Source organism: Cynocephalus volans, chromosome 4 (genome assembly GCF_027409185.1).
Source record: "Cynocephalus volans isolate mCynVol1 chromosome 4, mCynVol1.pri, whole genome shotgun sequence".
Classification (NCBI taxonomy): domain Eukaryota; kingdom Metazoa; phylum Chordata; class Mammalia; order Dermoptera; family Cynocephalidae; genus Cynocephalus; species Cynocephalus volans.
The window spans coordinates 63,656,679-63,671,087 of NC_084463.1; the positions used below are offsets into that span (position 1 = coordinate 63,656,679).

A 14,409-nucleotide genomic window follows, 5' to 3' on the forward strand; every position below is an offset into this window, starting at 1 on the left:
ACATCCAGACAATGGAATATTACTCAGCACTGAAAAGAAATGAGCTCTCAAGCCATGAAAAAGCAAGGAGGGAACTTAAATGCATGTTACTAAGTAAAAGAAGCCAATATCAAAAGGTTTCATACTGTATGATTCCAACTGTATGACATTCTGAGAAGAAAAAACCATGGAAACAGTAACAATATTAGTAGTTGTCAGGGGCTGAGGTGATGAGGGGAGAGAGGAATAGACAACACAGAACTTCTTCGTGCAGTGAAAATACCGTATGATACTATAATGGTGAATACACATCTTTACATATCTGTCCAAACTTGTAGAGTATACAACACCAAGACTGACCCTCACATAAACTTACTTTGGGTGATAATGAAGTGTCAGTTTAGGTTCATCAACTGTAACAGATGTACCACTCTAGCAGGGGATGTTGGTAAATGGAGGCTATGCATGTATGGGGCATGGTGTATGAAGGAAATCTCATACTTTCTATATTCAATTTTGCTGTGAACCTAAAACTGTTCTAATAAAAAAAAAATAGTCTTTATTTTTTTAAGTCACAAACCAGACAGCTGATTGGATTAGAAGGGAATTTGGTATACATAATTAAGCACAGTAATTTCATGTCCTTATTTTCCTAATAATAACATAAAAACAACACGTAGCTCTTACCTGATTTCCTTCACAGGTACTTGCTTCTGGAGAAGCTGCTGTACCATCCCTTTTTCTTCTGAGGGAAGCAAAATTAATAAAGCTTCACCATCCTCTTTGTACCTAAACAAGAAGAAAATCTGTATCAATGCAACCTGCTTTTTACATTTTAACAGTATGATGAACAAAAACGCTGAAGCAAATTCATCTAACTGGTAAATATTAAGAATACCAGTTTTTAACCTTCTGTGGCAGCAGAAAGTTAGGGCTCTGAATGCCTCATATCAAATTTTCATCACTCGTTATAATTCCTAGTGACTTTTAGGCTGTGCCACAGTACAAGAGCTAGATCTTAAAGAAAGAAACCAACCAAAGGACATTTCTTAAATAAATGTCTACTTATATAGCATGGAGACGATTTCTCGCTCAAGTCACTAGAGGATCTAATAAAATCAGTCATTTAATGAACATGGCAGCAAACATATTAAAGAAATCAATTAATCTTCCTGGGAATTTTATTTATACCTTGGGTATAAAGTTGTTCAGAGACATCAGTTATAAGAAATGGATCACTGCTCAGATAAAACACATACCTCCAATCCATGTAACTTCTCTTCCCTCACCTAGTAAAATCTTATTTCAGACTTGCACCTTCAGAAATTTGTACTAACATGGGCCACAAGGCATCTTGTAGTTACTTAAGCTTCTTGTGTTACGTGCATACAGACTTCCTGATACCTTAGTGTCAGCTATGACATGCAACTAGTAAAACAGACAATGAAATTGGGTATTTGGGGAAATATTTTTAATTAAACAAAAGAAAAAAATCTCAAAGCACTCTCTTCAGGATTCAAGCTATAAAATACAAAGGGAAATTTTTATAATTAACCAAATAAACTATTTCCTGAGAAACTTTGTGTCAGGCATAAACTGAAGAACACAAAGAAACAGAAGATGAAAATCCCTGTCTTCTGTTATCTAACGCTCAGTTGAGTAGGAAAGACAAAAACACAGAAGCAAGAGAGTCAAGAGAACAGTCACAGAATTGTAAATAAGTGCTGAAGGTCAACCACAGCAATAAATGCCACCAACACAGAAGTAAAAAGAGTTCACTCAGGGCTAGCCAGAGATAAACAGAAATAGTCATGGCAGATGGCATTTCAGGTGGGCCTTGACAGAAAGGAAAAAGCTAAGGTATCCCAAAGATGAATTACATGAACAAAGGAGTAGAAACCAGAAAGTACAAGGCAAATTTAGTAAAGAGTGAACACCAAAGCTGGAGTACATAAATGGACAACAGGAAAGACTGCTAAAAAGGTACATAAGATCCTGTTTTTGGAAGACCGTGGATGCCTCTGCATGGAGAGACTGAATACCACTGTAAGACCTTTATCATTGAATGCTGAAAGGAAAAACTGACTTTGATGATTTGCTGAGAGATGGTACTATACTGCATTTTAAAATTTGAGTTCGGGCCAGTTAGCTCAGTTGGTTAGAGCATGGTGTTGATAACACCAAGGTCCAGGTTCTATCCCTGTACCAGCCAGCTGCCAAAAATAAAAAGTAAGATTTGAAGGGCAATTTTTACCTGACATGTTGGCTCTAAAATTCAACTCCTATGAATAAGGTGAAACTCTAGTCTAATCTCATTTTCATAAGATAAATATGTAAATATCCTTATGTGTACACAGATTCAGACAGGAAAATATAAAACTTATCCAAATGTTAAATTTTCTTCAAGTTCATTCATTAATTTTCAACACATTTTATTAAAGATCCTCTATAGGCTAGGCACTGAAACAGAGATAAAAAAGACATGGTCCTGGGGCCGACCCCGTGGCTCACTTGGGAGAGTGCGGCGCTGGGAGCGCAGCGGTGCTGGGAGTGCCGAGGCCGTGGGTTCGGATCCTGTATACGGATGGCCGGTGTGCTCACTGGCTGAGCGCGGTGCGGGCGACACCAAGCCAAGGGTTGCGATCCCCTTACTGGTCACACACACAAAAAAGACATGGTCCTGGCTGTTACAAAGCTATTAGGGACAGACATTAAAACCAGTAATTAAAACTAGTAATAACAATCAAGTGTTATGAGTGAACTAGTAGACATACAGGAAGCTACGTGTAAGTATGACAGAGAGCTCTACTTAATGTAGTCTAGGAGACAAGAAAACTTCCTTGAAGAAATGACATCTAAGCTGAGACCCACAGAAATAATTAGGAATTAGTCAAACATTAGGGATAGGGATACAGATGGGAGAGTCAAGGTTTCCATGGGGAAAAGGCAGCATTTAAGAATCCCCTGTATACTTTTGTCTTCATGCTTATTTGCTTTTTCTAGTTAATGCAGGAAAGAGTAAAGCTGAACATACAACTTACTTAATCCTTTTACTAACTATATTTCATAACTGAAAAAGTAGTACCACATACGTTCTTTATTATATTTTAACACAGAATATGACTGAAAGCTTTTCATATCTATTCACTACAAAGAAATATGAATTTAAAGGATTTGCTTCAGCAATATTGGGCTAAGCCATCCATGAAGGCATAAGTTATTAGTGTATAACATAAAGAGGTGACACCCTAAGCAGACGAGATATTTGGGGACATCACAACTTCTGAAGCACCAAGACCTCACTAGGGACACGTCAAGGATCAAAGAGGACAAAATCAGTTAATACTGACCACTAAGCAGTACACTTACCAAAATGCCCTCAGGCCTTCAGAAGTAGAAAGGTTTACTCTGTGTGGCCCAAACAGGAAAAATCAGGGAAGAGGGAAAACAGTGGTTTGAAAGATTGTCAACCCTTTCAACATTCTATACAAAATTCAGAGACAGCATGATAAAATAAATAGGCCCACAAGTCTACATAGAGCAAGAACTAGGGCAAAGGGGTAAGAGAACTCTCTGACATCAAAAAGGCATCCACTGAATGTTCTCTGAGATTCTTCTGACTCATAAGCAGGAATAATGTGGCCAGTCATCTATATCTATCTTATTTACCCATTCATGCACCCGGAGAGAATTTGTGAGAACGAATTGGGATTAAAGTCACAAAGGGGCCACGCACAAACCTTTTAAAGCTATAGCTAACAGAATATGTATGTAAAAGGCCACACAAGGTTAAGACAGACTGTAACAGTGCAGTTTAGTTTCCCCAAAGGAAAATGGAAAATAATATCCAAAGCCAAATCCCACAAGGCAAGCATCTATTACAAAGATCATCACTGGCCATTTTACCTATTTTACATTATACATGTCTTTTCCCTGAAACAACGTAAAGCACAAATTATCTCCTACACACTAATACTAAAAAATTTCCAGTTTTCAAGAATAAAAGCTCTTTTTATAAAGAAGGCATAAGCCATTTCACTTTGTTTTAATGCTTATAAGAATAAAGTCTATTTACCCATGAGGTAGCTTTCAGACTTCAAAAGCAATATCCATGGCCTAAGGCTAAATATATATACAAGAGAAATAAATGTTCTTCATAATACTTACATTTTAAAACTCCACATATACAGATTTTTGTTTTAGAATTTATTTCAAATTGACATAAAATTGTATGGATTTATTATATACAACATTATGTTCTGAAGTATATATACACTGTAGAATGGTTAAATCTTGCTAATCAAAATATGCATTACTTCACAGAGTTATTTTTGTGGTGAGAATATATTTAACATTCACTTTGAGCAATTTTCAAGAATATAATATATTAACCGTAGTCACCATAATAGATTATTTTAAGACATATATAGGCACCATATAAAAAAGCCCTGCATCTGAAACAACAAAAATTTCATCTTCACCATTAGTATTAATGCCATGTTGTGTTTACGCAGCTCATCCAAATTTACAAAGAACTTCGTTTTACATTAATTTGCTGATGTTAAAAGCAAACAATCAGTAGAGGACACAAATATAAAATAAAGTTCCCAAAATACCAGGAAGTTGGCCTAAAATCAGCTGGTCACTACATATCAGACTTTAAACTTCAGATCCACTGCTTTTTCAATTATACCAGCATGCTGTCCAGAAACAAGGATCCTCAGTAGGTTGATCATGACTGTCTAACTAATACCAAAAAGCTTATCTCCACATCCTGCAGCTCACTAGTATTTTTGGCTAAAATAGGAGATTCAGACCACTGACTTGGATGCACATGGTAATTCTTCCATTAAAATAACCTTCAAACTATGGCCAGAGAAGCAAAAAAAAAAAAAAAAAAAAAAAGCCCTGCCATTCTGGCAATAATTTGCTTTTTACCCAAAAGCCAATAACCCTTTAACTTCAATTCAAATTCTCTGACACATCAACTCCATTCCAATAAAGTCTCTAACAGTAGTTGGGAGGTATAAGCAGACACTCCACCCTGCCCTGATCTGGCCCTGTTAATAACTGCCTAGTCACCCCAAGTTCTCTCCACCTGGTGTCCCAGATTACAGGTCAAGTTACAAAAGGGTCTATTTAGCACAATTCCATTTTTGTAATCTGAAAAAATATATACACACAAACATACACGAAAAAAAACTTTCTGGGTGGTAGATTTTAAATAATTTTAATTGTTTTCCCATTATTGTCTAGAATCTGCATGGCGAATAAGCATTACTTTGGTAATAAAATACAAGTTAACAAAAATAAGTAAAAAACTAACTCTATAAGCTTTTGGACATCTTATATCACTCTTACTTCATTTAACACACATCCTAGTACTACCAAATTAGTGTATTTCCACATCTTGACCATTAAATCTGAGGATGTACGAATGTGCTACGTGTCCCTAACACACACATGTGTCCCTAACAGTTGTTCAATAAATATTTGGTGAGTAAAGGAAAGCAAGTGACCACTAGATGTTATACGAGGAGATAAAACACTAGATTTGGAGCCAAAAGAAGTGGGTTCCAGTACTGTCGTACTATTTATTCATTAGCTATACAATTTTTGATAAGATTTTATTGCGATCTATTACATTTTCTTATTTACACATTATACATTTGAATAAGATGATCTAGGTCCCTTTAGGATATGAAATTCTACAACTGTGACTATTAATATACTAGTCATTATTCATAACACAAGCATAATCAAGAGGTGGAGAAAGGGAAACATTTGTTGACTACACTCTATTCCACAGTCCTTCTCTTTTTCCTTCCCTGAATCTTCCCATTCTCCCTATACCTCAGCCTTACCTGTGGCAACCATCCCCAAGATTTCATGTCACTATGAAAGAACAGTGCAGTCTGTCATGCAGATGCAGAAAGACAGCCATAAGGAATCTGAGTCCAACTGTTCTGTTCCTCCCACACAATATGGTACAAAAGAGAGCTGATTCCAGGAAAGAAGGTATCTCTGACTTACAGGATGTCTAAACACTCTACACTGGATTCTAAGGAGAAAAAAGAATAGGTTTGGAAATATTCTGGGAAAAAGTAAGTCATCTGCAACCTAATATCTCAAATAACAAAAAGGTATATCACGATAGACTCAACAGTGACAAATTAAGTTCTCCATAAAATAACTGGAAAGAAACCAAGCCAGTTAATACATACTGCATGGAAAGCTTCTAGCACACTGATTAAGAAAATGGATTTATAGAGTTCACAAAGGGTAGAAATCTTAAATTCTATCAACTCTGTTCCCCCAAAAAAGGTTTTTTTAAAGCTAAATTTTAATAGATAAGAATAAAAATAAAACTCAAATAAAAGCAGTACTGATTCTACCTAAAACTGTACTTTCAGGAAACAACTGAGAATTAGATATGATTACCTCATTTTACAGGAGAAGAAACTAAGGCTTAAGGAATTTAAAAACTGACCCAAGGGTGCACAGCTATTAGGTGACAAAATCAAATTCAGACCTAAGTTTCCTGACTTTTAAAGACAATGTCTGAACAACTATGGGATATCTGGCTCTCACAGTCCAAATAAGAAAGAAAACGACTACATTTTTAGTTTATCTTCATGACCACAAATGGCAGCAAATTTAAGACATCAACCTTCCTTCTCCAAGTACCTGGCTTTCATGCATTCTAGAAGCCCTGCATAGGAGCAGCACCCACTAGAATCCATTAAATGTAAACAGCTGCACATTGGCAAGAATGAGCTATAGAATCAGAAAGACCTGAGTATAAATCCCAGGCCTGGTACTTACTCAACTGAGTAATCTTAGACACATTTTACCTCAAGTCTCTGAGAAAAAGTTTCCTAGTAAGAAAACCTCTTTCATAAGGCTGCTCTACAGGCTAAATGAGTTCACCCATTATTTACACAAATATTTATCAAATTTTGGGAAGTAAATAGCTAAGCCACAATCCATTCATTCCCCATGTGGTATAGGGGTAAGTAGGGAGGAGGATGCCAGACAAACAAACAAAAAAGTGATATGGCCAAAGTCAAATCTCCTCGTAAACATACTGACAGACCTCCTGGGAGACAAACGCTGTTAGCATGAGGGTCCTCATCTATGAGAGGCTTTTAATAGAATGTACCAGAGTTGTTCACAATCCATGGATTCAGTGGATATTTCTCTCTAGTGAGCTCTGCACCTGAGTATACAAATGGCCCATCTGTGTAAGTGATATGTCACACACATCAGTTAGAGTCTTCTGTGTTAGGCTGGGCAGAGTACACCCTAATGTGGCAAGAAAATACCTGGGGCTGTAATGGAGGTCCCAGACCTCTTCCTGCTTCACCTATAACTCGAGATTGCCTTTATCCTTAAAATTATTAATAAAACTTGATACTGGGTGTGATGGGTAGCTTCTAAGATAATTCCCAATAATCCACACCTCCTGGTATTCACACCATTGTGTAGTTACCTCACACACAGTGAATAGGCTCAGATGTGTGACCACTAGGATACTGCAGATAAGATGGAATGTGACGTACAAGTCTAGGTCATAAAAGATATTGCTGCTTCCACCTTTCAATTCCTTGCCCTTTCATAATGCTCTCTCTGATGAGGTCAGTTGACAAGTTGTGAGCTGCCCTATGAAGACAACCATATAAAAAGGGACTAAAATGCCTCTGACCAACAGCCAGGGAGGAAATGAATCTCCAACAACTATGTGAGTGAGCTTGGAAACAAATCCAACCCTAGTTGAGCTTAAAGTACCATATGACACCTTGATTGGAGCCTTGTGATAGACTGAGAACCAGAGGACCCAGCTGAGCCACCCCTGGATTCCTGACCCACAGAAACTATGAGGTAAATTATTGCCTTAAGCCACTAAGCCATGGGACAATTTGTTACACAGCAATAGATAATTAACATATTAGGTAAGATCTATTCATAAGTTGGATTTATTATCTCAAATGTCTGCTATATGCCAGGACCTGTTCTAAGCACATAGCATACATCAATAAACTAGACAAACACTGCTGCCTTTGTGGAACTTACAATCTAATAGGGAGAAAGAAACAAAAAATATACTAAGTAAATGCTCTAGTATACGAGGGTACTTCAAAAAGTTGGTGGAAAAATAAATTTAAAAGATGATATGAATCTTTCCATGAACACTTTGAAATTCATATTTGAAGGCAGAAAGGGCTATGGAAAAAAGAAAATACAGAGCAGGGAAAGAAGTGGTTGGTGGAGGGTAAGAAAGATACCTGTGTGGATACCTGAGGAAGCATTTGAGCCAAACAGTGAATATAAAGGCCCTAAGGCAAGAACATGCCTGGCATGTACAAGAAACAGCAAGGCCAGTATGGAGCACAGGGAACAAGAGCAGAACAGAAAAAGGAAGGGCAGAAGGGAGAATGAACAGCATAGGCCCAGGATGTCACTGGCCTTCACTCTGAATGAAATGGGAAGCCATCAGAGGAGTGACATGATCTAACTTGTGTTTTAAAAGGATTGGTCCACCTGCTGTATTGAATGGACAGTAGGAGACAAGATGGGGAAGTAAGTTCATGACAAAATGTAGACTGCTAAGAAATGTCAGTCCTCTATCTACTCTACAGCTATACTCTACACCAGCTCCTCACTCCTTCAAGATGCAAAATGAAGGATTTGCCTTGGACTTCTATTAAAACTTTAAACCCTAGATACCAACACACAATGGCAAATTACCACATAAGGAAGCATCAGCCTCTATCTAGAAGGAGCAGAATGAAGACAGGACTTTCACGAATCTAAGTGAAAGGAATAAAAGAAAGAATTTTCACTAGCAAATTTTCCTGTCCTTTAAGTTAATGCTCATGGAAATTGTCCTTTCACTTTTATTACTTCAATTCACAAACCAATTAAAGAAACTTTTTTTAATCCCATATCTATTCCCGAAAGTGCTAGTATTTTCCACAAACAAACCATAACTCTTCACGTTATTGGAAATTTTAACTAGTTTCCATCTTCACATTTGCTGTTAAGATCTAAACTGCTGCCAGTGTGCGTACAATGCAAAGGCTTGGCCTCTGCTGTCCCCTAGTGGAATCACATTCTGCTACCCAAATTACTCATGAAATTTCTGAGAGTCACAAAATGCAGCCAGACAAATAAAGCTAAGCGAGAATATTGCCGAAATTATTTTACCTTCTACTGATCTGGAAAAGAAAATAGTTATACATAAACTCCCACAGGCCCCCCCAAACCTCCCCAAATAAAAGCATTATAAAAGTTAGGAGTATCTGAGGTGTGCCTACCTTTCATTCCCAGATCTTTTCTATTTCCAACTGGGCATTTTTATAAGAAATGGAAGAGCTTGGTTTTATGAGTACCAAAAACTGTAAGCCCTAAAGAGAATCTCTCAAGTGGTAGAATGCACCACAGGATACAGCTTTATAAAATTATATTCATATCCCTTGCTTCACTTGTCCCTAAAGGAGATCTTTTTTTTTTTTAAGGTGTGTGTGTGGTTAAGGAAAATAAAGGGAAGTTTTTCTCGATGGCTCTAGATCAAAAGAATTTTAGACAGGTGAATAAATTAAAACAGAATAAGTACTTCAAAGCAACAAGTACCTGAATCACCCCTTATTTTTATTTAAAGTATAGAAAGGAAAGAACAGATTCCCCAAATCTTAGCTATTTGCTAACGAATTCATTTTCCTATATTCATATATTACAGTTCAATTCCAAAAGCAAATACTATCTGGCAACCTGGTTTTAATTACAGCCTAACACATGACTTTAATTAGTCTCAAATTTTAATTTAGCCTTTATTCTATTCAATTATTCAGTCCTATGGCCACAAAACTTTCTAATTATCTCTAAGCCCATTAATGGCAACTTTTAAAGTACCAGAGAACAAAATAAGCATTATATATGCTAAACCTTTCCACTGACTACACATCTAAATAGTCAATTCAAAATATTTTTAATTGTTACGAAAGGTCAAACAGGCTGTACTTTAAAAATTGATGACTACATTAAAAATTACATTAAAACTTTTTTTTCAAATTAGTATTCTCTCTCTTCAGACACAATCATTGTGATGTTCTTCCTCTCCACGGTCATTAAGACCCAATTTAATGCTCACCACAGCATGCTCAACTCCATAAGATGTTCAACTACATAAGATTTTCAACAACTTCTCCAGGAACAAAGAACCCTGAAATACTTCTCCGTCTTGGACCTTTTCTTGGTATACTGAGATGTCCAATAATCTTCATATAGGGAGAGTCATTTTGAAATACTGCTAAATGTATTCTAGGAAGGAGTCAGTCTGGTCTGCCCTATCCAGGTCCATATCATTGGTACATCTAAGAGCATGTAAGCCCGACATCCAATATGCTGTGAGACACCATATCCAACCTTACCTATCCAGAGGACCATAGGATGCAGATGTGTACATAAGTACAGGTACACATGTATACATACCACACATTTACTGAGAACTAAACACTGGAGAAATAATGACTTCTCAGAATGTCTCGCTATGAATAATAATTCAAACATGTACCCAACAGATTAAGAACCACTCAGGCACCATGCACTTTCTTATAAAATGGAAAAGAGAACACACTGCTTTTCTACCCATGTCCCACCTGACTTAGATACCAGAAGAAATAAAATCCTGAAGACAAGTTTGCCTGAATACACAATGACATCATACACAGAACCCAGTTCTAACTCTATTGCTTGTTGTTCAAAATACTATACCACTCGTTGCAATTAAGAGAGGCTGGCCAGTTAGCTCAGTTGGTTAGAGTGTGGTGCTGATAACACCAAGGCCAGGGTTTGATCCATGCACCATACCCACCCAAAAATTAAAAATAAAAATAAAACATTTAAAAAATGGCAATTAAGAGACATATTTTTGAACCCTATAGGATATAAACCCTATTTTTAAATAGTCTTTTATTATTATACTATTCTCTCCCTTCTTTCATGCTGGTCAAAGAAACACATTTAAGTGAGTACATTTTGATTATAACCCATATTTGAAGATGACCTCAGGGTAAATGTGAATCAATCAAAAAACATTTAAACACTCAAACATTCAAACATCGCTTATGAAAATTAAAAAACATATAGGAAAGAAGAGCTCTACTTCTTGTTAAGCCATAGAAGGACAGGAAAACCTTCACCAGCTGAAACAAACAAGAAGTTACCATATACAAACAAAAATTATATTTTTTTCCAAAGCCACCTGAAAACTACAGATCCAAAGAAATCTTAGACTAAACTCCAAAGGGACTTCCTGGATGAGCAAGGGATAGAGGAAACTTTCACACCTGGAGCCTCTTGATGAAACAGGCACAGGGCAGGTGAAAAAAGAAGCTTGCCAGAAAAGTACAGTCTTTGCTTGGGCCTAAAGATCTTGCCATCCCTGGGAAACCCTTAAACAAAAGCCTGTGGCTTGAAATCACAAGCAACTGTTGGTCCAGTGAGATCAACATTGAAATCCATATCATAAATACTCAATAATCCAGGTTTGAGAGAGAAAATGTAAAACCAAAGAAACAGTCCATCTGTGGCTAATTGTAACTAATCATAACCTTATTGTGATTAATATTTAGGTTGCCATCAATTTTTAAACATTACAAGTATTAGTAAGACAAACATCTCTATTGAAACTTTACTCATCTCTATTTTCTTAAGATCCATTTCTGGATGCGGAATTACAAAGGCAAAAAGAAGAACTCTAAGGCTTTGATAAGCATTACCAAATGCTATCCAGAAAGATGTCAACTATTTATAATTCTACCAAAAGCATTCATCTCCAGGCTTCACTGCAACCTCAATAGCAATGACATGTCGTAGAATCCTTTTTCATTAATTCAGATACCTTTCTATGCCATTTAGTTTCAAATGACTGACTTTGCTATGTTCTATTTCTCCCACAGCTCTTGAGCAAAGGGTGCTTTCATGGAGTGGTGGGTTTGGGGGAGAGGGGCACAAAAAGAAATATTTGGGAGTGGCCTCCAGCAATGCCTCTAATTCTTGCACTAGGAAGAAAGGAAAAAAATTCATGACTCCACACCGCTTTGCCTCTTACTAGAGCCTATACGCTAGAAGAGGACAAGATCTAGACTAGAGGAGTCATACTGCTTTGCACTGGCTCTGTAGATCTTTGAACAAGTTGTTTAACTGCTCAAAGACTCAGTTTTTCCTCACCTGAAAACAGAGCTTTGAATAGTAGGTCCTATACCTGAGAGATCATTAGGATTCGATGAGATGATGCTCAGTGAGCAGTTCTACTGACAACTTTAGTAAGGGAAGATTAAAATAAAACTAAAGTAAGTTTTTCATGGATTCTTCTCAGCACTAATCGAGTACCTGCCATAATGATTTACAATAGCTGTGAAGCTGTTATCAACTCACACCACAAAATGCCAAACCAGCACTAAATGTACCTGAATCCTTCCATTCTTTGTCTGCAGTTGGGAAGCATGCTTTGTACTTAGCATCAAAAGCAAAGAAATGGGCCGCTACACCTACCTGGCAGTTCTACCGGCTCTGTGAACATACGTGTTGGCATCCTCTGGACAATCAAACTGAAGAACCCAATTTACAGCCGGGAAATCTACAAAGAAAGAATGTCAAGTTTAAAAAAAAAAAATCAGTTTAAATGTCTGTCCTGCTGCACTATTTATATTTTACAATATTGCTTGCCCAAGCTTTCTATGACTATCACATCAAACTAACAGATCATCTGTGAAACCTATTAGAAATAAAGTTAATTCTGTGAACCAAGAGATAAACATTTTTCTTTGACAAAGTGAACTTAAATTAATGACAGTGTATGAATGAGATTTCTTCATATCTGACATAGAAGAGACAAGCTGCTTTGGGTCAGACAAATAATGAAATACCCTGATATTTAATAACCTAAAAGAACCACTTTTCATGGGGACCTAGTGAACTACAAAACCAGTTTCTAAATTTAAATGAAGGTTTACTTTTCCTGCTATTCCCACCTTTATCCGAAGTAATGTCTTTCTAGGTCCCTCCCCATTTCCTAGCAATAATTATTCCATATATATTTCTGGCTACAGAAGTTTCCATTCATTTCCAGAGAATCCTGCTCTCAACTCCTTGATTTTGCTGCAAGGATTTCAAATCAATTTCTATCAAGGAAAAGGGCTGAGCACACAAAAAGATATTGGAAGATAATGATACTTAGAAGCATCAAACTGTCACTAAGTCATACACTCATACGTGGAATCTAAAAAAAAAACTGGCTCTCATAGAAGTAGAAAGTAGAACAACAGTTACCAGAGGCCAGGAGGGAAATGGGGTGGTGGGGGAAGTGGTGGACTAATGGGTACAAAACTATGCTGTCTACCCTAAGTGAATCATTGTGCAGTATATGCATATATTGAAACGACACAACTGTACCCCACAAAAATATACATGTAAATGTTAAATTCTTTCTTTTGAAAAACTGTCACTAAGTCATATGATCTATTCAAAAGGGCAGAATTTCAGTATGTGGAGAAAGAACCAAGAAAAACAGAACAGAGATATTTAGAACAATTCTCTCAGGACTTGAAGTAAGCAGGTGACTCAGAAGGCAGGGGCATGTCACAATGCTACAAACAGGAAGATGGGCTGAAAGCAGTACTTAGAGTCTCAAGTCCCCTACCCTCTCCTGTATAGTTGGGTCTCAAGACCAAGAGCCTTAATCTGGAGGAAGGCTTCAGACCCCAGGACACCAGATGCAGTAGAAGGCAGAGGCAGAGTGAAAACAGGGGTATTGAGGGAAAGCCTGCATGTCCACTTTCTTGCTAGGCTTCCAGAGAGCCAGCAGCAAGCTCAATTCTCATGAGGTTGAGGTTTTCTTCCCTAGAGAGATTAAATGCTGGAAGACAATATACTTCAACATTTTGTGTCTTCCACAAAATGATCGACTCTGTCTAAATCCCCTCACAATGAAGGCCATTAGTCAACAAGCCTCATCCATGTACAAATCACTTCAAATAGTTTTTTTGGTGCCTCATTGCTAAATATAAAAAGACATCTAATTGCAGAAAACTGAGAGAAGCCTCAAACATGAATGACAGAGAAAAGGCTACAGAGCAGAAACAGAAACAACGTGGAGAAGAAAACATAAAAACTTAATGCCTTCAGAGAGAGAAAACATGCATCCATCAAACAACAAGAGGCTGTAAAAAAGGAGGTCTACACACTTAAAAATTTTAATTTTATTAGGGAAGTTGAAATATAAAGTCAAAGAAATACTCCAGAAAGAACAGGAAAAGGACAAAGAGATGGGCAATAGGAGAGAACAGGGAAATTAGAAGATCAAAGAGGTCAAATCCTCCTCTAGAAAGAGTAAATAAGGGGCCGAGCCCGTGGCGCACTCGGGAGAGT

General features: G+C 37.2%; 1 pseudogene; it reads right to left on the bottom strand.

Annotated features, from left to right (window-relative positions):
• LOC134376166 (probable ATP-dependent RNA helicase DDX10) overlaps positions 1-14,409 on the bottom strand; it is a 44,156-nt pseudogene that overhangs the window by 2,840 nt on the left and 26,907 nt on the right.